At 35.9% G+C, this 25,518-nt stretch overlaps 1 protein-coding gene across 6 annotated transcripts in view; it reads left to right on the forward strand.

The window, feature by feature from the left end:
* The window catches only part of FHIT (fragile histidine triad diadenosine triphosphatase), a 674,280-nt gene that overhangs the window by 119,898 nt on the left and 528,864 nt on the right, over positions 1-25,518 (forward strand). Inside the window, exon 1 of one of the 6 annotated variants that reach the window (XM_054838548.1) lies at positions 7,955-8,046. The exons of the other annotated variants lie outside the window; for them this stretch is intronic. The gene's annotated coding sequence lies outside the window, so the exon portion shown is untranslated. Of the gene's footprint in view, positions 1-7,954; positions 8,047-25,518 lie in introns of those variants that run through there. 6 annotated transcript variants of the gene reach the window in all.

Genomic DNA, 25,518 nt, shown 5'->3' on the forward strand with positions numbered 1-25,518 from the left:
GAGGGTGGTGGTGTTAGTAGTTGTTTTTGCCAGTCAAGTGTCTTTTGGAAGACCTAGGAGCTGATTTCTCCAAAAGCTTTCCCAAGGGATGGAAATTAAATAATTGTTTAGACAAAGAGGACAAGGCTTCCTTTTTGTCTTTTGCCCATGTCTCCTATTTAAAGATGTAAGAAAAAAATGAATGACTGATAAGCCTTTCACCTGGACAGATAATCTGTCTAGCTCTAGGTTTTCTTTGTCCTTCCTGGAACTCACAGGGCTTAAGTCAGCCTATTGGAAAGTCTTAATCAGTAAAACTCAGTACTAAATTTACTTTTCCTCAGTACTAAATTCCAAAAGTAAATCTAGGCAGTACTGTGAAATACTGGTGTTTTCTTTTTTAATCTGCCTCTTTTGTTTCTAAATAAGATGTCATAGAGTAGCAGTAATTTTGTTCTATATTCAGCTCTAATTTAATGTTAGAATTCAATCTAATCGACATATTTCAATTTTCCAATAGAGGTTAGACTCTAATTTGATGTTTAGACGCTGGTTGAGTCTTGTGTCTTTGCATATTAATAAGTATTCCAGAAAGGTATCTGTTTTTTCACAGCAATAAATTTTAACGACTTCTGTTTGTACAGCATTAGAAAACATCTGGTGTTATCAAAACTCGCAGACAAATGAACTTGCTGGAGTGAAGAGAGTCCTTTTCTGCTCATAATGACCTCAGCTGTTTATTTTACCCTTAAATAAAAATAAATTTGTATGTATGTGATAACATTAAGACCCCTGAATTATTAAATCTTGGTATTACGTAAAATTGGAGGAGCTGCTTTGGCTTACACAATGATTTGGTAATGCAGTTTATTGTTTTTTTGCAAACAGAGATCTCTAAGTGAAAAAGTGCAGTGTACAAGCTGCTTTCTTCTAACTTGTGGATAACTCTGTGTTTTTATAGCTGTTATACTTACGTGTGTCTTGCAAAAAAATACCCAAGAAGCATAATAGTTAACTGCATAAAGGTTTTTTGGAAAAAAATTTGGAAAGTTGCTGTAGAAAAAAGAACAGTTATTCTCTGAAGCTTAAAATTTTGTTCACGCTTCTATGTGCTGCAGATTTCTGGCATTAGCTCTTCATTAATACAGACCCTCTCTAGGTGAGCTCTCTCACCTGTGTTAATCTGGTTTATACTGCTATTTTTTTAAATATGTACTAATATTTAAAGTAGCAGTGAATAGGAAACTATCTAATTTAGAAGACTATTCATGATGTGTGCCTGATCTTCAGTCTATAAAGTATAACTGATTTTTTTTTAACCTGTGAAAAATTAGGATTATAGTGCAAATTCAGATGAAAAGCAGTATGGTTGTAAATAGGTTTTAATCTTCTCCTTTAAATCCACCTGAAATAGAAATGACTGTAAGGAATGGAAGTGACCCTAGGGGACAGAAGTAAAAGATAGACAGTCTGGAGCTATACACCTCTGCATAATGGCACTCCTCACAGTAGTTGCTTCAAACAATGGTTACAGCTTTTCACAGCAGCAGCGTCTTCAATATTATGGAAATTCCTTATGCAAAATGATTTCCCAGTCACTGGATTTTCTTCTCTGACACACACAAAAATTCCTGAAAGGTTGTTTAGGATGGCAAGCAAGTTGACTGTTGAAAGATAAGTGGTTTGGCTTGGTTGGTGGTTTTGTGGGGGGGGTTTTTTGGAGTTTTTTGGGGTTTTTGTCCCTGTAGTACTTGTAGTCTGTATCTTGGCCCAATTTCATCTATTTTATCTGTGTGTTTGCAAGTGCAATATAAAGACAACTGTAGATTGGAAGGGGATCTTGCATCAATTGCCAAAGCTGGGAATACGTGTGGCTGTCTTGGAGGATGTATGTTCTGGAGAAGATGATCTCTGAGGGTAGTACTGTAATAATAACAATTTTAAAAATAACGAGTCCTGTATAGTTAAAAAACCCCAAACAAAACAAACTGTTGTTGCATTTTGCAATCTCCTGTCTAACCTTTATTTATAAGAAGGCTACTAAGTAAATAGTATGCCAATATTAAGATGTGGACCTGTTGGAGTGGGTCCAGAGGAGGTCCACAAAAATGATCAGAGGGACAGAACACTCCTCTTCTGAGGAAAGGCTAGGAGAGTTGGGGTTGTTCAGCCTGGAGAAGAGAAGGCTCTAGGGAGACCTTATTGCTGCCTTTCAATACTTAAAGGGGGCTTATAAGTAAGATGGGGACAGACTTTTTTAGTAGGGCTTGTAATGATAGGAGAAGGGGTAATGGTTTTAAACTAGAAGAGAGGCGATTCAGACTAGATATAAGGAAGAACTTTTTTTACGATGAGGGTGGTGAAACACTGGCACAGGTTGCCCAGAGAGGGTGGTAGATGCCCCATCCCTAGAAACATTCAATGTCAGATTGGATGGGGCTCTGAGCAACCCGATCTAGTTGAAGATGTCCCTGCTCACTGCAGAGGGGTTGGACTAGATGACCTTTAAAGGTCCCATCCAACCTAAACTATTGTATGATTCTGTGATTTTTTTTCAAACACAGGATTTTTAAAATGTGGCACTGAAACTATACATTCGTTTATATGAAGCGAGACATCCTATAGAGTTTGTAATTATTCAAATGGATGATATGAGATCTTTAAATACTACCCGAACAGTTTTGCTTGACTGTAGTCAATGAAGCATACTGCCTCTTGTGTTTGTTGATTTCGTCAGTTAAATTATTTAATAGGTTCTTTTCTGTAGATGATATTATGGAAATAGTCAGTGGTTAGTTACCATAAATCAATAGCTTGTCTGGTTCTTCAAATATCTACCATAAAACAGCATTAGTCTTGAATCTATGAACAGCGGAATAAATTTGATTTTGGGAGTTTGCACAGAAGCGTCTGCTGTAACAAAGTAGAAGTTATGTATGGTGATGTGGGTGGAGGGAAGGATGCTTCTTAGACATCTTTTGATAGCAGTGAGTGAAAGGAGGCTTGTAATGCAGTGTTCTGAGACTTTTCACATTGATGTTGAAAATGACAGCAGATAGCATGAAAAACTAACTGGTGAAAAATGTTTATGTTACAATTTGCATTGCTGCAAGACTTCACTGGACTTCTGAGGAAAGTGCTGATGTTAATTACTAATCCAAGAAAAATATTGTTTGAACGCTAGTATTTTGTGTGCAATTTATGGAAAACAAGTGCTCTTAAGTTCTTATTGCACTTACTGCTGTGACATTTGAGGATTTTCCAAGTTTTAAAAAACCTCCAAATGATCTAGGTCCATCACATAATGAACACAAGATGGAATGGCAAGAAAACAAACTGATGCTTTCTATTTTTAATTTTTTAAAAGCAAAAACCATAATTGTGTTGATATTTTATGATGCAGTGTTTGCAAAATTTTAGTGTTGTGTCTGGAACAAAATGGGGTCACTGCGGTTTAGAGTCCTTTCTGCTAAGGTTGACTTTTAATTAGAATAAAAGATTTTAAAAAAAAAAGAAAAATTGTTTGAGGAAGAATTGAAACACTGCATTATAGAAACAGAAATATATATTTTGGTCTTAATTTTAAGAATAGCGATATCAAATTAACTCTTTCAGAATAGGTTGATTAGATGGACAAAACTCTGTTAATATTAAAACCAAACTTTGGTATTGTTGAAATACATCTTGCCATTTTTCTTCTCCATTACTGATTTATGTCAAATTTAGAATAAAAACTAATTTCCAGTGGGAACTATTTAATTAGAACACGCTTTACCATTCTCCTCCTCACAAAGTATCACAAACAATTCTTCTCAAATATATGTATGTTTTTCTTAAATATATGCTGGACTTGAACATGAAGAATTCAAATGTTTTGTTGAAATGAGGAGAGAGACAGTTTGATCAGTATTGGAAAGTTTGAACTAAATGTATTTGTGGGCTCCAAAATCAGAAGATTAAAAAGGCAGCCCTCAACCACCAAAGCAGAGATTTCTTACTAGATATGTAGACAGATGCATCCAAATTCGATTTCATTTGATGGGGATTTTTTTTTTCCTGAAACCTGTCACTCCTTTCTGTAGTTTTATGAGCAGGAAGATGTAGTTCTCTATAAGCTTGCATTGTAAGTACTAAGATTTTTGGTTGTGTGTAATTATGTTGCACTTTCTCCCCTTTTTGCATTTGTGTTCAGTTCCCCCCTTTTCCTGAACAATTGTATTGTAGAATTGAAAAGCTGAGGCTTGCTTTAAGAATATCTGTAGTTTTCATACAATACCAGGTGTGCATCATGAATACTTGTGAAGTATTTCAGGTCGGTGTTCTCAGAATATTATCTTAAAAACATGTGCCACTTAATTGTTTTCATGGACTGAGAAATTCTTATAGTGTCTTTCTAACCAAGATGAAAATCATATGAATAACTGCATGCCTCTTAATGTAGACACTTTTTGTACATCAGTGACTGAAGTACAGGTGCACTGACTTAAGACGGATTTGAAGTTGTTGGGGTTGGTTTTTTTTTTTGGGGGGGGGGGTAGGGTCATAGAAATGTTTCAGAATATTTCTTGATTTTTTTTTATAGTGATTTAGAAGAATATGTTGAAATTGCCTGCTCGGCTATAATATACAGGGGCTCTTTTGTTTTGTAGAGTTAATACTACTATATTACAGAAGCTTTATTTTAACTTTAGAAAGTTTTTGCCGTATCAGAGTCAAAGAGTAAGTATCAATCCCTTAGATCATATGTCCCGAGAAATCTTTTGTCTTAAGTAGAAAGTACTATAATATCGTACAACTGTTACCTTCAAATTTTCATGTTGAAAGTAGTGGTGTTATGAAGATTCATGTGCACAGTGAAATGGTATCAGTATTTGCAGGAGAGTAACCCCTGCCATCTGTCAGCTCCTCTTCTTCCTCCTGCCCATTTCCTGTCCCCTCTCTAAATTCCCTCCTTCCCCTTCCAAAAGTTTCAGAGAAGCTGATAAAATTATTCAGTCCTTGTGTTCACGTTACATTGTCAAGTGTAGTCACCTTAGTTCATGCTACATATTTTCAAATGCATGCTTTTAGTGCTTCTGAAATGCTTCAGTAAGGTTGAATTGCATTTACCTGAAAACAAGCCTGTGGTAACAAGGCAAAAAGCAGGTGTGAGAGCTGAATCTCTCAAAAGAGCTTATTCTTCCTATCCAGTTTAATTGAAAAGGAAGCGTGTTGGACAAACTGTTATCCCTGTCTCACTATTCCGTTAAATCTGAAATTCTTGTATACTATGGTAATGTCTTAAATAACATGGCAACTAACACCTCTTGATAACTGCCTGCAGTTGCTTTTTTCAGATCTGATTAGTGCTGCTTACCAATGGATGTTTGTACTTTGTTAAAGTAATTTTTGGACTGTTTGAACAGCAAGAACCAGAATAAGAGACATCTCAGACTTTTCAGGAACATTGTGTTTGGCTTCCAGAAGTACTGAGCTAGGTTAGGAGTTGTGGTGTTGTAAGGCTGGCATGCTGTCCTCTAGCTCAGTGGTAGGTTATCAAGCTGGCCTGCAAATATTCTGCCAGGGGAAAATGATGATACAGGTCAACTAGTTCTTTGATTCTAGCCTCTTCTAGTAAAGTATGCATGCTTCCTTGTCCAGCTGTGAGTGTAACAGCCCTCTACGAATGATCCAGTGACTTGGTATGGAGCTGAAACAGCAGAAGCTGCTTAAGTGTATTAAGGAGCATAAGTGCTCATACCATTTAGTCAAAGAAAGGTGGTTTAGTAAATTAATATAAAAATAATCAAGTAAACATCAGGAAATTACATTAACTACTTTCAGAGCCTAGCTGGTAACTTCTCGTGCTATACTACTGTAGCATAGAAACAAAGCAGCTGCTGTCTTCAGAGAAGTTAACGTGCTCAGTGCTGTCCAGGTAATTGGTCTGTTTTTGGAAAAAGCATCAGTACCTTTTACGAAGATATATGGAGAAATTGAGGAAAAATGCTAATTTTCAGAAGAAAATCCAAATGGTAATTTTCATAATTTATGCATTTTAAAATTTATAATTATAAGAAAGTATTCCATAGTACTTTTTTCTTTGCGGAGATGAAGATCTAAAATTTTATTATGGATACAACTTATGTTAAAAGCATTTAATTCAAGGAGGTCTTCATGGTTTTTATTGAGCACTTAGACCTGACATACCGTGCCTACTGTTACTGCTAAATTAAATTTCATTTTGACAGCTGACCACCAAGTCACTCTTCCAGGGACTATTTTATTCTTACAGCGAATGTGACATAAGGAAAATGGTTTATCTGTGAATATTATTCCTTGTAGATTTTTTTGTTCTTACAAATACGCTTTAACAGGTTTCAAGATTCTTGGGAAGAGTGCTTTTTTCATTCTCTTGACACTTTTTTCGGTGTGAAAGTTGTGAGGTGTTGAAAGCATAGATTTTCCTTGATTAACGTAGCCTTTGAGATTCTCAGCTTCTTGGCAGCATGTCCCTAAAGATCTTTTCTTTTTTTTCTTTTTTTCCCCTCCTCCAAGATACAGAGGAGTAAACAGGTATATACTTCGCAGGGAAAGAGATGCTTGAAAATAGCAAATGGAACTAGTCTTATCCCTACATTAAAAAATAAAGTTGTTCCTGTTTCCTCCCACCCCACCCCCATTCCCTCCCTTCACACTTTTTAATTGACTGTTTCCTTGTTAGTAGAAAATGAATTGTTTAAATACACATACATCAGGGAAGTAGGGTGTCTCTTGTCTGTGTCATAAGCATTGTCATAAGAGAAGTTTTGTGAAGCATGAAGAAAGGCTGAGATGTATTGGTGCTAAAAAGTTGAGTAAAAATAGTATATTTACTGGCTACGAAGTATTCTAATCTTACAGATAGGGCATACCAGATCTATGAAGACAATGTGACATAGTTATAGAAACTTGATTTAGTTTAGCAACAGCTGAGTTTCTGTTTACGCACTCTTGATTCCGAATTGTCTTCTGTAGACCTTTGCATTTAGAGTGGCTTTAAAAGATGAATCAAACTCCACTGATTCAAAACCATGCTGTTTTGCTTTAAATCAGGAAGCAAAACCTAGTATCTACTCTTTTTGCATTCAGAATAACATGAATATCATCAAGTAAAATATTGAAGACAGTGTGCGTGGTCTTTTTTAACTGTCTTTCATTTGTGAAAGATGTTTCAAGTTCTAGTTTTCACTTTATGTGCTTGACTGTAGGAATGCCTAGTGTTACATGAATACATATATACAAAAATACTTGCAAGCAAAATGTGCTATATTTGATCTGCTTGTTTAAAAACATGCACTAGTATTTAGTCTGGGAGTTGAAAAGTATGAAAAAAGTATGAAAAGCTGAAAAGTATGAAAAGTTCCATGTTAGGTGATTTGTGTATAATGCTGATGAGGAAATGTGAGCACTTGGAAAAGCATTTCTTAAGCCCCTCTAGTAAACAGCTAATAAAAATAATTCTTAGCTATTATTGCAGGATTAATTCAGCTTGTTGGATACCACATAACACTGCTATGTTGAAATGAGCTGATGTGGTTTCTGTTGCACTGATAGTGATATGTTTAGTAAACGTGAGTAAGAATTTAATTGTATAGGGCACTGAATTTAATTAGCTGATAGATTTGTCCTGATAGTGTCTTCCTTCATAAGTATAAAGATGTTATTTATATATCTGATCTGTGTCCTGAGTTTCCTCCCAAATTCCTTGTCCCTGAAAGATAAATTGTTCTAACTTACTTTTTACGCAGAATTAATCTTGCTTCAAGATGGCTAGAGTAATTAGAGAGTTAGCGACGGAGTTTGAGCCTAGGCCTGAATTTAGACCTTCCTTGTGGGGGCTGTTGCTGTATACAGACTTGCAGAGAGCATCCTTCAGACTGATCTTAACCAGGTTACAGTAACATCTTGTTCCTCTTCAGTACTGCCCAATTCACCGATGGACAGATGATGTGAATGAGAAGCAGATTGTCTGAGATGTCTTCCTTTGGAGATACTTTTCTGGCATTCATTGCTCCTTGGGCGAGAGAGGCAGAACACTGGAACAGGGTAGGCTTCTGATGGCTACCTGGTGTTGTGTGTAAAGCTCACTTCTAATAAAAGGAGAGTGATATGATGGCAGGTCTTTAAGCTGACTTTGCCCTTTCTTAGATGTTGCTGTGCTCTGCTGCTGGGTAGGCAGTGAGCCTGTCAGAGAGAAACCTGTGCTGCAGTCCCAGCAGGGGTTTTCTGGGGAAAAAACATCCTGCACAGCTCAGCAGCGGTGTGGGTGGCGGTCTTATTGTAGGGCTGAACTGAAAGATAAAGTTTAAATAAAGAAGCTGTCTTTTCTCATGATCCTGTTCAGCCTATGTGCAGAATGCAATTATCACTGTTTTGATCTTTCAGATGATTTAGTTTTCTGCTTTTAAAATCTTTTCAGTCAGGTATATTCATGCTTGGTTTTGATTTGCCTCGTTACTGTCTGTGTAGACTAAATGATGACCATTACTTTTGCTATTAGAATCAGCAGTGCAACTGCAGAGGAAAAAGCCACAGCTATCAGGTAGACATTAAAGAAATGTTTCTTGTTTGATCTTCAACTTGTCGTGCCTTTTTTCTCATTGGGTCAAAATCTTCCTTTGTTCTTTTGAACACTTCAGGAAATAGGATACATAGAAATGACACTTGCTCCTGAACGTGGGGATACCTAACTGCAGCCATCCCTGGAGTAGAACTCACCGATGACATGAATAAATGAGGCTTTTCATATCTGTAAGAAGCTTACAAAGCAGCTTGCACTCTCTGACAATTGATGCTTAATTGGTTGAGATTTAAAGAACCTTAAGACAACACTTATTTGTAGCTTTTTTCCCTAGTTTTTCATATTGCTTACCCGAGAACTTTCTAGCATTAATACACTGATGTTTTGAAATACAAATAGATATATAAGAAAATCACTCTTCTTAATGAAGAGCATTATATATATGAAATATATATATGTGTGTGTGTATATTTAAAAAAAGAAAAAGAAAACTAGGTTTGTTTAATCTATGTCGTTTGAGGTTTTGGAAGTGGGCAGTTTGGGGCTTGAGTCTAACTGAACTCTAGAATTCAGAGGCTGTTATTTATCATAGTCATAACTGCCAGCCTTTTAAAATAGGTATTATTTTACCCATCGATGTATGTATATAATTTTTTTTTTATAGCTAGGATGATGTCATTGTGTCAGAGCATGCCTTTTTTCCCCACCCCTTGCTGAGGCTGAGATTTTGGTTTTGTTTGCTGGTATCCTCAGGTGATCCCTCTTCCTTTCTACAGAGCCTTATAAGGCTGGGGGAAGGGACAGTTTGTGTGGTCCGTGTGCACAAATGTGTGCTTAAGTCACCTCAAGGTATACAATAAAAGTTACCCAATGCTTTCCTCTAAGGTTCTGTCATAGATAACTGCTTCTAAGTGTAAGAGACTGTAAAAGGAGGGTAAAATTTTTCTATCTGGAACCTTTCTATGCTAGTAGATGAATATAAAGACTAGTAGGCTTTTGAGTAGGTTAAGTATGTTTTCTACTTGTATCTCAAGTTATTGCAGCTATTGACAATCAAATAAGTCTTTTACCAAACCGTTTTAGGAAATCAAAAGGTGTTTTAAGAGCTGGTATCAGCTCTGAAATAATGAAATTGGAATAACTATGCATTTCACAAGCTGCATTTCTCATGGTTTGTAGGAGATTGTTATGGCTGATGGATAGGTTCTCTCTTAGCAGAGAATGTGATAAACCCTTCTCTCTTGGTCCTGTTCCAGTGTTGGATAATAAGAACATAACTAATTCATCATCTCTCTACAGATTTCCAGTAATCTGTTATTAATGCTTGTATTCAAGTAAATATAATTAAAGCTGTCAGATGTAAAAACTGTTGCATTCACATCCCAAAGCTGCAGTGAGGTGTAAAAGAAATGGCTAGGAACTGTAAAGTATAGCCTTTTGTGAAACCTAATGACAGTGTCTAACTTTATGATGAAAACACATTATTGTGAATGTCAGTGCACAGAGAATTGTTTAGACAGACTGCAATGATGATTGCGAAAGAAATATCAAAAGCAATAAAATATAGAACAACAATCTTCCATTGGTTTTGTTATAATTCAAATATGTTATCACTTCTGTAGTATCACTTCATACAGAGAATCACATTCAGTATGACAGGCGATTCTTTAAAAGGCAGTAATGGTAAAAAGGTTTGCTTTTAATATCTTAAAGACTTAATATGGATGCTGGCTTTTTTTTTTGTCTAAACACCAATATTATGGCAATTTGAAATGAAAGAAGCATTGAATTAGGTTTTTTGTGGATGGAGATGGAAGCTCCAATTAACTTTCATTAGTAATTAAAAGATCCACTTCTTAACAGTAATGACTTGAACAGTAATCATGGTTAGTGGAAATAATTTATTAACGGCAATGTCTAGTTGTATCCTTTTTGCTTCTGCAAAGCAAGCAAACCAAAGGAGGCTGCTTTCTGTTGGTCACCAATAAAAAAGGGTTTGCGCTTATGAACATCGGCAGTTTCTTCAGGATTGTTTCTGTATTCCATTTAAGATATGTTAGTCTTGTTTATCAAATAAATTACAATACTTTGGGATATAATTATATTTTTAGAAAGGAGAAGGTTTTATCCTTTTAAAATAATAGATCGCTATGTACATGAGTTAGTAAAACCCTTTGAGTTCCCTTGAGGTTGAAAATAAATTGCAAATCTTTGATCTCATTCATCAAAATTATGGAGTCACGCAAGCTGCGCTACTTCAGGCTGGTACAGTAGAAGGAAGCGTTGAGGTAGTTTTTGTTTGCGTGTGCTCTGTCTAATCAAAGACTCTTTCCTGAAGCCTTGAAGAGAAGGCTTTGCAAAACTGTCGGCCACAGTGGGCATTTAGAGACAAGACCACAGGCTGCGTCCTCTGGATGCATTCGGTAATGTTGGCTGTTTGGGGCTAACCTTTAGTCCCCTGTTATCTACTGCTTTGGCAAGAAGCACGTGTCCTATTATTGGTGTTGGTGTCTCTCCTTGGTTAATCAGTGGCATTCTCACTCAGAAAGAGAAAGTGGAACTCTAGGATCAATCTGACTGCTCAGAATATAACAGATTTGTCCTGAATATAGTTGTATGAGAAACAGGCAATGTTTACAACCTGTTTGTAAATTCTAGTAAGTTTTTCCTGTCTTATCTCCATACGATACCCCCGTTTTTTTTGAATGTGAGTTAGGTTATCAATAAAGCAAATGAAAATACTACATTATTGATTTCTCTGTTCTGCTGCAGAAAATGAAATACTTATTTAAAAAAAAAACCACAAAAACAAAAAATACTGTGGGATACCAAATCTTACATCATTGTTTGAAAATTACTTTTAAAAAGGTTGCTCTTAACACTTTAATTCAGTGGTAGGTTTGTAGCGGGATGGGAGGGAAACTAAAAAGAACTTTGAGCCAATCAAATTTTATTTTCTCTTAAGACGTATAAATAGTGTAACTGCAGATTGTTTTTTCTATGTCATTGTCTTGATCAGAGTGGAATCAATTTAACCTTTCACTATGTTGCATCTGTGGGGAGACAGGTGACTGAAGAGAATATAAAGAATCTATTCTATCAGTTCTTTCTCTTTTCAGTGAAAGTGATAGTTAGGTCCCTTGACTGCTTGAACACAGACACACAAAACAAGGGGAAATATTGCATTTGTATATGAGATTTCATCTAGTGAAATATAGAAGAACTCCCCTTCCCCACTCCTGCAAAACCAATAAAGCTAAATAACAACAAAATCTTAAAAATTCACATTGGTTGTGTTGTGTGCTGCTGACAAACTAGGATGACTTTTTTTAAATGTTAAACTTTGAGTCATGCACCGTACTTTGTTCTGTCATTTTGAATTTCTATTCATATCTTCAGTTCAGTGATTCCTTTCTAGTGTTATCAAACATGACTCAGTATTGGGAAATACTATGAGAATATAAAATTTGAGGTGGTTGGGTTTATTTTTAAGTTTCATTTGTTGATAGGAAGCATCCTTCTTATATACAGAACTGTTGTTTTGTATTATTTCTTTAATGATAAACACAATTAACGAAACACTTTAAAGTCCAGTCCATCTGAATGCACTTGATCGAAGTCATCTGTTCTTCTCTCTGTCTGCTCGCTCCTTTTCTCCTCCACCTTGCTTTATCTGAAGAGCTCATTTTTGTTCCAATCAGTTTTGCATTGCAACAAGGTCAAACTTTGAATTCTTGCTTTTAAAACTGAACCATATATGTTCATAGATAGTCTCTGTCTACATCTATGATTGCAGGTTTTTCTCGTGTTCTCCAAAGCCTGCTTTTCCTACAGAGGCTGGGAAGGAGTTCTGAAGTTAAGTCAAATACAAATGTGAGAAAAGTGGTCAGAAATAAATGCTTTAAAAAATACAAGTTCTGAGTGCAGCAAAAATAATCTAACATAAATAGAGTAGGGGTTTTTTCCTTTCTTCCAGATGAACAGGGTCTGCAGAACAAAGGATGATAGAGGAAGGGGAAGGCTGAGGCCACCAGATCACCTCTGCTCTCCCATTTAAATGTAGCAGTGACCTCTAATTCTTCCTGGCTTGGATAAGCACTAACCATTCTCTCCTTTGCAAGAGGGCACCTGCTTCACTTCCAATTTATATTGACCAGGGGCTACATAATCAATACATGAAGATTAATACCGAAATAGGAACTAGGGAGATGGTAGACTTTATCTGATGGCTACATTTGCCTACCTACTTAAATGCTGGTACTTGACTTGTTATGTGTTATTTCAGCATTAAAGATATGATTAAATGAAAAGGAAATATTGTCTCTAAACCTATTTACACTGACAAATTCAGCTAAACTACAGAATACTACAGCATAATCTTCTGTATTCCATTTTTTAAATAATTCCAAAGAACCACCCCATATATCTTAAAATCTGTTACTGGATTGCTAAAATGGTCCACAAGCATGCAGTATTCTTAAATTCCATATTTGCATGGAAATTCAAATTTGAAAGAAATATTCACTTCCAGTTGTGTGTGACCACAAGATTATATGCAGATATTTTGCACTCAGATCTAGTTGTGACGATCCCTCACCCTTGTATCATCTGGTGTTTGCTTCTGTGAAGTTCTGCATTTAGGTGTAAAATGGAGTCTTGCACAGTGCTGAACACAGCAACCAGCTGTCTCAAAAGCAGAGATTATTAGGAACATGAAACCTCCATCAGCACTTCTGTTTCCTCTGTGAATATTTTAAAGCCTGTGTCCTATTTTTTTAGGTTTCATGCATGAGTATGGCCCTTAATATCCAAAAGACTGTTTATATTCAAAATCATGATCTTTATTGACACCTGTTTCTGCTGGCTGTCAACTGGTAGCAGAAGGTTCATTATAAATACCAAACCATTTTTTTGCTCTGTTATTTTTAAAAATCCTTTCTTATTCTCATATTTTATGTTTGTATTAAAAACCAAACCAAAACAACCACAACAACAAACTGTCTCCTGGTGATAAGGTCAGAAATGATTGCTATCACACAAAGGGAGAGCTTCAATACTGTTGAAGGGAGCCAGAAAAAGAGCTTGCATAATGAGAGAACAGATGATGCCTTTAGAGGGGCAGTGAAGGAGACTTGCTGAGTTTTTTTTTCAGGATCAAAGAAAAGATTTTTAAAGATAGACATGGTGAAAAGGTAGACAGCCAAGTTGAAGGGCAGCTGTAGAAAATGAAACACGGGTAACTGGGAACAAGAGATGTTGAGGAACGTTTAAGAAGTTCTGGGCTAAAGGTATGTATTGGAAGCTACAGAAGAAATGCGTTTGATGTAGGAGGTATGGTAAAACACGGAGCATAGGGATGATGATATACTGTTTCAAAGAAGTAGCTTCCACTTGCATTCATCATTGGACCTGTAATCATTGAAAAATCAAAGCCTTTAAAGAAAAAAGTTCAGAAATAGCCTTTTCTATAGTTAATAGCACATCAGTGTGTTGCCAAATCTATGGTGAGCTTAGTATTCCCACTGATTTCTTTTTCCATAATGGAAGAGCAGGAAAAAAAATACCCAAACAGTTTATGATCTTTTAAAACATATATTTTCTTTGTTGGCAAACATGGCCTTTGGCATTCACAACTTGCGCTTTTCATAAATGCAATTCATTGGCAGAGTTAAATGTTCTGATGTTTGTAGGAAGTAGGATTGTATCAGGCTACCTTGAATTCAATAATTACTTGACTGCAGGATAATATAGACTTCCTGTAATGCAAATAAAGTGTTTCTTAGACAAAAACATCCCATTTGTTTACTTTTAATGGAAATATTTCATTTTGGAAGCCTAAATTGTATTTGATGTGTTAACATTATTTTGTGCTGCCTTCTACATGAGCTTCCCGCTTAAATTGTGATTAGACCATTAGTTCAAAGACACAATTCATAATGAAACTTACTCAGCCTAATAGATAGGAGGCTAAAATGCAGCTCCTTGGCTCCAATTCAGCAAAATAGGGTTTGTTTGGTTTTAAGCTGCAGTAACTGGTATTTGTAACTATTACACAGATGTAAGTACTTGAAGACAATAGCAGATTAATTATAAATAGATTCTTATAGCTTTCTGAAAATTTATTGAACTAATATACAATATTGTTATAGATAATTCCAGAGGAATATTTTTTAAGCCTGTGCTTTGTTTTGTAACAATATCCAAGCCATAGTAACTACTGTTCTGGCTTTAATTCATTGCTACTGGCAGGTTAAGTTTCGGGTCTGTATCACTTCAAATCAAGGATTGTGTATTTGTCATACTTAAGAATCTCTATTTTGGGGTGTTTGCAAGCAAATTCTATCTTTAAAGTGAATATTGGCAAAATAAGCTTTCCCATGAAATGTTAAATGTCTGTCATTTTAAACTTGAGATGTGCATATTGAAAACATAGTTTTACATTTTTGGAGTAATGCAGAAAGGGCAGTGGGAAATAGGGAGTTCCTTACTCTGTGTTGTATTTGTAGAGATTTTTATTCTCTTCTGTGATCATGGGTGAGCGAAGCAGAAGATATCCATGGGGATATTTTAGAGAGTTTATTTTTAATTAAAAATGGATATGCTTCTTACTTGATTCAATGTGTTTTTTTTGAATCCTATTAAATATTCTACATGAGATATAAAACATTACCTTGCAAATAACCATTCCATGGTCTAGGGGGAGATTGTTGTCCTTGAGGAGCTGACTGCATGAAATAGGAGACTCTTAACTCTTTTTGGGGTGGAACTCCAGTAGGGCAGAGAACATCGGTTTTGTCTCAGGATTAATAATTATAATAAAATAATCAATGTTCTGTGCATATGTTTTACCAGATGAGAAGAATCAGTCACTTCATTTGTTAACTTTGACAGGAGTGATGATGCTAGAGAGCTTGTATTTGATACCTCTGAGAACTATAGAAGAGAAGGCAAAGTCAGGTCTATCCTAAGGAAAAGAATTGCAAAACAATGAAGAAGCATATGGGTGGTCAAAACCAGCTGGAGGTAGGGAAGCTGCACAGGACAGGGAAGAGGAAAGACTGGAGGAAATATGAAGCAAGAAGTTGGGCAAGAGGAAATTAGAGGTGAGAACTGCTGTAGGAGAGGAGATGCTTGCTTTGATTATAATGATTAGCAGTTCGGTGACTGGTAGCAGAGCTTACTTTTGTACCCTTTATAAACTAAAGGCAAAGTCCATTTTGAAGCAGCAGTATTGCAGTGATACAATTCTGTAGTCCAAATGGCTTCACAATTTTTTCATCTAAATTAGCTGAATAGAATCATAGCCTAACAGCAACTAATGTATGTCACTTTCTGCAACGTTAAATAAGATAACTATTATGAAATAAGATATGGTTTTGATTTTTGTATTCACTGCCTTGTTGTGAAGTACACAAAGCATATGCTATGATTAAATGTTGTGAAAGAGCATATAATTGGATTTATTTCAATGATCATATGTAATATTAATGATTTAAACTTTGTATTGGAATACTGGTTTAGGTCTCACTGTAGCATTGCAGTTTATTCTTTTTGTCTAATGGAAATTAAAGTTTTGGTGATGGTCAGTGTTGACCTGCAAGCCTTTGGCTAAAGTTTGTGCTTGTTTGTTGTTTTGTTTTACTGATCTTGCTGTCTCGTTATTCCAGTTCTCATTTCCTTAGTTACAGCAGTGTCATAGTTTTCATGAACTTGTATTGAATGAAATTGATGATAGCACTACTTTAACTGAATCTGGAATTTCTGTTAAAAGTGTGATTTTGAGGGGTGTGGAATATGATTAATATCTCAGTTGTTTCAGAATTTATTTGGTTAACAGGTTAACTTAGTTCTAAGTATAAATTTGCTTAAAAAATGGACTTGCTATGTTTTTGCAATGAAGATGAGACGTACAGTTTTCTGAAGAAACCTGTGTAGAAAGCTTTCATTTTTTTGAAAGCTTTATAGGAACAAGGGCTTTAGTTTTTTTCAATTACTAAAATAATGGGTGTTGTAGCTTTAAGAAAAACAAATACCAAACCAAAATCTGTTGCTGTGCTTTCATTACTTTTTAAAATTTCCTCAACTTGAGACACCTTGGGAAACAATCAGAAGTATTGCCATGGTACACATTAAAGCTTAGGTTGTTAATGTTGGTGTTGTTCCTTGTGTCTTCTGAATAAACAAGGAGGGTGAAGCAGGTCATGTCTGTAAACTTCAGTACTCAGAATAGATAGGTCTTTCTCATTGTCTCATTTCCTCTGTGGAGGATTCTGCAGCAACTGGAAGAGTTGATAGAGTTGGGTGGGTAGTGGGATCAAATATTCCAGGAAGATAACAGAAATCAGTGTTAGGCTACTGAGGGTGTGCCGAAGAACAGCGTGCAAAAGATAATTGCCTCCAGCAACAGGTAAGTGATGTGTCTGTCTCTAGCCATGCTTTGCCAATCTTTATATAATGATACATAACTGCTTAAGAGGGAAAAATTGGAGGCAAACTCTGAGATGGAGTTTCAGCAGCAGAGAGCTGTTTTGTAAGAAGGTGCGCTGTTTTCCAAATACATGTCTTTGTGACATATACTGCAATAAAATTTAAAAGAAAGATTCTCAGCTGCTAAAAACTAGTTTAATTTCAATTATGCCTGTTATCCTCTCAGATTCATGGGGAGGCTGAAGTGTGCTCCTCTACCCTTACAGTAAGTGAAGAACAGCAAATCATAAAATGGTTCTTTAGCAATAATATTAGTAGTCTAGTGCATTGTCTAGTGCATTTGTTGATTGTTCTAATAGAATATTATATGCTGTGTTTTCTTCTGGACAGGTGATATAATGTGAGAAGAAAATAATCCCCAAGTTTTGGGAAATAATTTTTACTGGAATGAGGCAAAAAACCCATAATGAAGAGGTGTGAACATATTGGTGTTCTGTAAAAGGCTTTTCCTCTCAGCTGTTGTGTGCAGTTCACACTTGTATTTATAAACAAAATATTCTTGCACTTGATGTTTATAGTAATTGCTAGTTAGTCTTACTTTCTTAAATCATACCTAGAAGTTTTGTAGCTCCAAATGTTCAAAACCCTAAGAATTCCAGAGGGGAAAAACAAACAAAGAATTCTAGAGAAAACTAGAATTGCAGAGAACTGGAATCTAAGCAAATTAATTTACTTTTGAAATCCTGCTTCTCCTGTGAAATAGTGAAGTTCCACAGTTTATTTTTTTTATAGGTTGCATTTATATATAGTGTTACATAGATGAGATAACATTGAAATACGTGTCATAGTTTCCTAATATTGGGGAGACAGAAGGGGAGGGAGAGTTTTCAACACTTTAATAGTTTTTCAACTTAGAAATTGTTTTGTTTGAATTGGCTTAAATCAGATGAGTGTGACTGTAGCAATTGTTCTGGAATGTAAAAAGTATCAGAATTTTTGCAAAGGTTTTTATTTTAAATACTCCTTCTACTCATGTTCCATTGGCATTGTAAACACAATGATAGACTGCTCAATGTCTTAGCTTTCACAGAAGGAAAATGGCCGCAATGGTGCTCATGAATTTAATATTCTTTAGCTGTCCCTATTCATTTTAGCTTTTGATTACTTTGTATATTGTCCTCATCATAAGGTACTGCATAATAATTTAATGTCACTTGCAAGAATACATTTATAGAGAAAGTTATTTTGTGCTTATTTTATCAGATGGGAAGCTGTTGCAAGTAAGATATAAAATAAAAAACCATAAACCAATACTCATAAGTTCGCATAACTCTGGTAATTTAGTAGAAATAAAATAGATTACAGTAAAAACATAATCCCCCTGCCCCCCCCCAAAAAAACCTAAAAACCAAACCCAAAAAACCACCCAGAAAACCCTCACAAACAAACTCCCTCCCCCCCCCAACTCCACCTGTACTGTTGCTTTAAGGTATTTTATGCATCCAAATATATACCTTTTGGTGTTAGAATATGAGGGTTTGGATTTCAGTTTAGCTCCTGTTGGTCTTCTCATAGGTACAATTCTTAACATTTGATGTGACAGGAAGGAATCTGAAAAGTGAATAATAAGAAACAGCAATGTGAATGAGTATATTTCAAATTATTGTATTGAAGTTGTTGAAGTTAACATGTATCTTAGCCCAATTTCTTTTATTGTACTTAATAATAGAAAAAAATCCTTGTGGCTTCTTAAAATCTCCAGTGCCTTCTAAAAGTCTTATTTACAACATTTTTAAATGATGTTCTTAAATCCCGAACTTTTATTGACACCAGTAAGACTTTAATGGCTATTGACTACTGAAAGTGTATGTCGTGGTTTAACACGTCCAGCAGCTAAAACAACCACACAGCCATTCGCTCACTCCCCCTGCATTGGGATGGGGGAGAGAACTGAAAAGCTGGGGAGGTAAAACTTGTGGGTTGAGATGAAGACAGTTTAATAGGACAGAAAAGGAAGAGAATAATAATAATGATAAAAGAATATACAAAACAAGTGAAATTGTAGCACAGCACAATTGCTCACCAATTGCAGTCGATACTCAGCTACTTCTTGTGCCAAACTGCCTCCTGGCCCAGCTCCAAGTTTTACATACTGAGCATGATGTCATATGGTATGGAATATCCCCTTGGCCAGTTGGGGTCAGCTGTCCGGGCCGTGTCCCCTCCCAGATTCTTGTGCAACCCCGCCTTCTGGCTGGCAGGGCAGGACGAGAAGCTGAAAAGTCCTTAACTGCTTGGCAACAACTGAAACATCAGTGTGTTATCAACATCATTCTCATCCTAAATCCAAAACAAAGCACTATGCTAGCTGCTAGGAAAAAAATTAACTCTACCCCTGCCACAACCAGAGCAGCATATTTAATTCAATATTAAATATTCTGTTTTAGAAGGACATTTATGGAGTGAAAAGAATACTCTGACTCCTTCCCTGCCCACAATTAATAATTTTGTCATGTGCCTTCTCTGTGCTTCTTCAGTAACCATGACTCACCTTAATACCAACATTTGACATTAGAAGCCTCTCCAGAGAGGAAGAAAATAATTCAGAAATGAGCTGGATAAAGGTTATTAAACCAACACTTAAAATTCTAGTCCTGCACGTTTTCCTTTACCCGTAATTAAATGCCAAGAAAAGCAATGTAGAATTTTCAGTATATACATATGCTGAATATACCTTTATCAGAGGAAAAACACCTATAGGGAACTGAAACTTTATTCCCAGCAGTCACATCCTCTTGCTTATATATTTGGAATGCTGCTTTTCAAAAACATGGAAAGAAGTCTTGGAGACTGAGTGTCCAAAAACTACATGTTGAAGCACATACGTAATATGATTCTTTTCTTACCCTTTCTTGTATGAGTCAGGTTTTTAGCTTAAGTTGTCTTACTGGCTTCGGTGGTACTGTTTGTGTAAGTAAAGACAAACTGCATGAGTAAAGTTTCTAACGTTGGGTCGATACTGTGTATATACATCACTACTTACAAACTACTCCTTTGTCATCTCCCAGAAAGTTCTGGGACTAAGTTGAATATCAGTATGACCGATATGTGGAACAGTGTATTGATTTTCTAAATGACTGAGACCTTTGAATTGTGCGGGGGCGGGGGGGAAGTTTGCACCCCAACATTCTGTCTTACTTTAGATTTTTCTATTTCTAAAGCTTCTGCAAACCATGTAGACTGGGGAAAAATTAATTTTTAATCAACAGAATGTAACGTGCTTAGTTACATTCTCTTTACAGGTAGGAGACACTAGCATCTGCAAAGCAGTGATAATTTGCAGTGTTATCATTCTGACTTGCAGTGCATGACCCTGATGAGGTCGGGTCCTTTCAATTAGCAAGATGACGGTGTTAAATCCCATGCTATTATGTTCTTGTTGCCAGGCTCTACTGCTGATTTACAGAATATTACATAGGTTGGCCATTAAAGTCTAATTCCTTCAATAAAAATTTAACACAAACTTCTTTTCCTAATTTATAAAACTATTTAGGTCTTTCTAACCAATTTTCTCAACCTTGTGCATGTTGAATTAATACTTTTACAAAGTATAAAAGGTCTCTGGATCTTTAGTCTCTTGAGTTGGCTTTTTCAGTGAACTTCGCGTATTAAATGATTTTATTCTCTTGAGTGGTAAACAGGTAGTTCAATGTAGCTGAGTACAGGTGCTATTTTTGATATTTAGTGCTTACTGGAAAATTTCCAAATAATTGTAGCATCTCTAAAAGCTTTAGAATCCCCAAAGTGTTATAGAACTGTGCTGGTACTTGTCCAGGATAACTAGTGCTTTTTTCTCTTTTCTTGTGAGAAAACCAGGCTACGTTGTAACAACCAAGTTAACTGGAGATCACTCTGCTGCTGCGACTTCATTCCATAGTACTGTGATGCAGAAGGAAAAAAAAAGTTCCTTATTGAATACTGATAAGTGGTGATGGTTCTACAGTAAATAGACCCATGTTTGCAAGTGAACAATTTGTTCTATATCAACCACATAAAATATCTGAATGTATGTTTTACTTTAAAAAGAGAAGTTTTCTGTAAAATCTCTGGTGGGATGCTTTCTTCTAATGACATCTTTTAAATTACGAAACTGCACAGCAATACTGCAAGCCCACATGATCACAAACCAAACAGTACCTGGTTCCATGGAGGCTTATCTCTATAGCAAGGGCTGTGGCTACTAAGGATTGTTCATAGTCATGTTCCTACTATGCTTTTTCTTTGTGATCTTTGTCCTTCCATTTCACTCGAGTTTCTTGGCTTCATTCCTTTGCTGCCACCCCTTGTCCAAGTGTGCTTGGCTGTCTCCCATGATTCTGATGTCATCCTTACTTCTTTTTTCTTTTATTTTTGTCTCATTGTCTTTGGTCCTTGACTGTCAAGCCCTTCTGATAGTCTGTTTTTAATTCTTTGTTGCTCTAAAAGGAAAAGAAGTCAGGAAGAAAGGTTCTGCTTTGAATGGTGGAAAGTATCCGTGAGAAAGTGGTGTGCTGTCTTGAAAAGAGGAGTAAATCAGGTAAAAATAAGAGGTGTCACACTGAATCTAAACCTGAAGGACCATTACTGTAATGACAATACTAGTGCTTCCAGTCTCAAAAGACATGGAAGAAAAGAGCAAACTGACCAAAAAAGATATTCCTGAATATCTATTCAGTGGAAGTGAGATGGGATTGAAGGGTTTAGTTAGCAGTGCATGGAAAGGAAGAAGAAAGATTCAGATCATATGCTGAGTTTTTCATCCTTGGGTTTTTAGCAAATTCTTTTCGTGCATTTAGTCAGAGGAAGCAGGAAGGAAATTGTTAGTTTTTACACTCTTGTGACAGGTCAGAAGTTTTGTGTTTTATCTCATGTAGCTGAGTCCTGTCCTATGCGTTAACAAGTTCTTGATTCAGAACAAAAGTGATGCATGCTTTTTAGGAGTAAAATACGATAATACTGTCCTAACAAGTTTTATAGGATACCAAGTGCTACCAACGTTCCTATCTCCCATCATGTAGAAGTGCCATTGTTATGCAGTTCTCACAGATTAAGTGCAGGTATTATAACTACTTTTTTTGACAGGAGTATGTACTGTGGATCAGGGAACAAGAATGAGATACAGCAAGTATAGGAGGAAATAATTTCTATATATGTACCCCCACTGTACAGCTCCCAGTAATAATAAAATTCCTGCATTTGTTGAGATTGACAGTCACAGATACTTAAAATGGGACCAAAGTTTGCCTTTGAAATAAAGCTTGTCTTTCTGCAAAGGTCTCTTGAGCTTCTGCTCTGCAGCCTTATCCTAGCTCTCTTATGTCCTGAAAACTGCATCAGTTTTTAGGATGCCTTATCTGTCCTAATATTACTTCCCATATCGCATTTCCTGTTGAGATGCTAATGCTGTCTCTGATGCCAGCTTCTATCCTGCACTTGCTTAATGCTGTTCCTTTAGCCTAACCAATTATCCAGTTCAGAAGTTATCAGAAGGAAAGGACATTCAAATTATTAGGACTAAATCTATTTATTTGCAAGGCTACAGAAATCTGTTTTTCCCTTAATGCACTGGGAATTGAACAGATGACTTTGATTTGCACTCAGCTCCGAGCAACTTGCTCCAGTCACCTCCTAACCTGAAACCCTGATCAATTAACTGCTCTTATGATACTGCTTCCTGCACTTATTCTCATGATGTTCTTGGATTTTACCCTACTTCCTCACTATGTGCTTTTTTCTTTGAAGTATAAAGTTGAACATGGCTCCATAACCAGTAAGTCTACTTGGATCTACTGACATCTCCAGGAAATTGCCTGTGTGTTAGTGACATAGCTTCTTTAAATTTCTGAGGTGCAAGTGAGAATTATGCATGGTAACCTACATTGCTCTATACAAACAGATAGATAATTACTCCTTCTTTGGTCCTGCATGCCAACTCAGCTCTTCAGTCTGCTAGCTTTAGTGAAACTTAAATTACTATACAGAATTACATTTACTGGTAAGCACCTCTTGTGATTTCTGTCATGCTGCCCTTACACGTAGGAGCAACTCCCCTTAAATGCATTTACAGTTACTGAATTATCTGTATTGAAACTTGTCTGTATCTCTTTAACTGTGATGTCTCAAAGATAGGAATATTAGGTAGGTTTCAGGTTTGCTAACACTACTGCATGGCTGCAGCAATGATGGTGTTTCATAGTTTCTGTGAAACATGTCATCTGCCCTTTGCAGTCTCTTGACTGAGCTATCCTGCTTTGACCCATGTTTACAGAGAATCTGACAGCAGATTTATTTCCTGATTAGGCTTATGGTACTAAAAATAATAACATGGCACCCCAAAGGCAAATCTTGTTTTCTTAGCTAAGAAAACAGATTTTTGGTTTTAAAGGTTTCTGTTTCTTCATTTTAAGAGTACATATCTACATATGTTTTGTTTTTAGAAGCATATTGTAATCCTAACTTGTAGATCAAGTAGTCCTGTTTCTTTTGAAACACGTTACCCAAGTGTAGTCACGATGTTCTGCCCCTTGTGTCATTACCATTGTTCAGTGCAGCAGGAACGGTACAGCATTACTGCTGTTCTTTGTCTCTTAAAATTCACGTCATTTGCTTAAAAATCAACTTTCACTGTGCACAAGAAATGAGGGCATCTGTCCTGAAACTTCCTAATGCTATTTTTAGTTATCTTTCATTTGAATATGTGTTTCTTTTCATATTGTTCTACTTTTTGGTCAAATGATGAGAAAACAGCCATACTGCAGTGTCATCACTATTGATACCTTAGGAGTGTTTATACTCAGTTAAGATGTAAAGTTGAGAAATAACTTTTCATTAAAAACATATTTCATTTTGCCAGTGTAAAATTTGAGGAAGGCTTTGATTCTGCAACTAGCATTCATGTTAATGCATCAGTATCTGTGTTGTGTTCCAAATTTCTTTCTGATTTTGCCTTCAAAATGAGTAGAATGTCTCCTTATATTTCTCTACTTTCTACTGGGTATTTGTTGGCTTACCAGAAGATGTTTAATTGCAAACAAAGCGTATGTGTCATGCAATAAAGTAGACTATTTTTTTAATTAAATCTTACCCTTTGATACTGTAAAAAAACCCCACCCCAAACAACTGTTATTATAAGACATCTATAAAACAATCTTTTAATAAGAATAGTGAGAGGTGAAATAATGAAGTGTGATGTGGAACAATTTTCAAAACCACTTTTAATTTCATTAAATATATACAATAAGGAGGAGAAGGGCTGACATTTTATGCAGAATAAATATGTGAGAATTTGTTCATCAATATCTTACAAAACATGGATGATCAGATGACATATATGCTTCAAAATAAGGAAAAACCCCCTAGTGTTTCTATTCTGGGCTCATCTAAGGGATTTTGAAGAAGTTGGGAGAGAAGTCCAAGGGGAAAACCCTAATTACACTTGAGCAGTAAGTTGGTAACCAGTACTGAATAATTTTTCATAAATAAAATCCTGTCCTTTTTTTTTAAAAAAAAAAAGTCTTATCAAATACAGCATGTATTGCACATTGAGTACTTGTCTCCCCTCCCTGTATGGCAGTAGTAATGGTAAACTGATAGATATTCTGGACAAGGTACAGAGTGATTTATATAATTAGTGTACAGTTGCTTTGAGCTTTTTTGCAAAGGAAACTTGTATTACTAATGAAGGTCTGTTCTTCTCATGCAGAGAACATTTTTGTCTTCAAACAATTTTCACTCCCTTAATTTTTTTTATGCTATTATTGTTGGAAAGGTGCTGAAGTATCCTTTATAAAGCCATTTGCAAATGCCATAAATTTGCTAGCAGGGTATGAATAGCAGTGCAGCTGGTGGTCTTCCTATCCCCTCCATGACTACTGTTGCTATTTCAATTATAACAGTCTTAAACAACAGCATTCTGTTTCACAATTCATATTTTTCATCTTACAGTGCAATAAACTCCAATTTTGTTATAAAGCTATACTGTTCCATTAAGGCTAGCTATCATGACTGTTTATTGAAATTCAGTTTTTGTAAAGCAAAAAATTAATTCAGTTTCGAAACCAAGTAAATATCTCCCAACCTATCTCATTTTATCAGTGAGCACTTAGATGTAGCAGTTTCTCTTAGAAACTTCCTCCATTACTGGTACAGATGGGTGGAGCTGAAGCAACGTAATGTTTATGCTGGAATTGGGGGTGTAGGCAGAGTCCTTCCTGTGCTAGGCAACAGGGATGGGGGCTGGCTAGGGAACAATTGATTGTAAGACCTTTCTTTCATTATCATACTAGTAAAAACAAACTGCAGTAGTATGTAGTATGCATAGAGACATCTCTCCTACTTGACCTAAAGCATTTCAGTAACTTTTAGATGAGGAACTTTTTAATTTCTTGTAATAGGAATTTTAGCATTTTCTCTTACCTTTTTCTGTATTTACCTGTTGTAACAAGTCTGGTTCTTTTATACATTTGCCTGATTTCTAGGAAGAGATTGTAAATTTTCCTTAAAGCCAGTTGACACACAGTTGGTTGCTTTGT

This window comes from Grus americana, chromosome 11, assembly GCF_028858705.1.
Source record: "Grus americana isolate bGruAme1 chromosome 11, bGruAme1.mat, whole genome shotgun sequence".
In the NCBI taxonomy this organism is placed as follows: Eukaryota; Metazoa; Chordata; class Aves; order Gruiformes; family Gruidae; genus Grus; species Grus americana.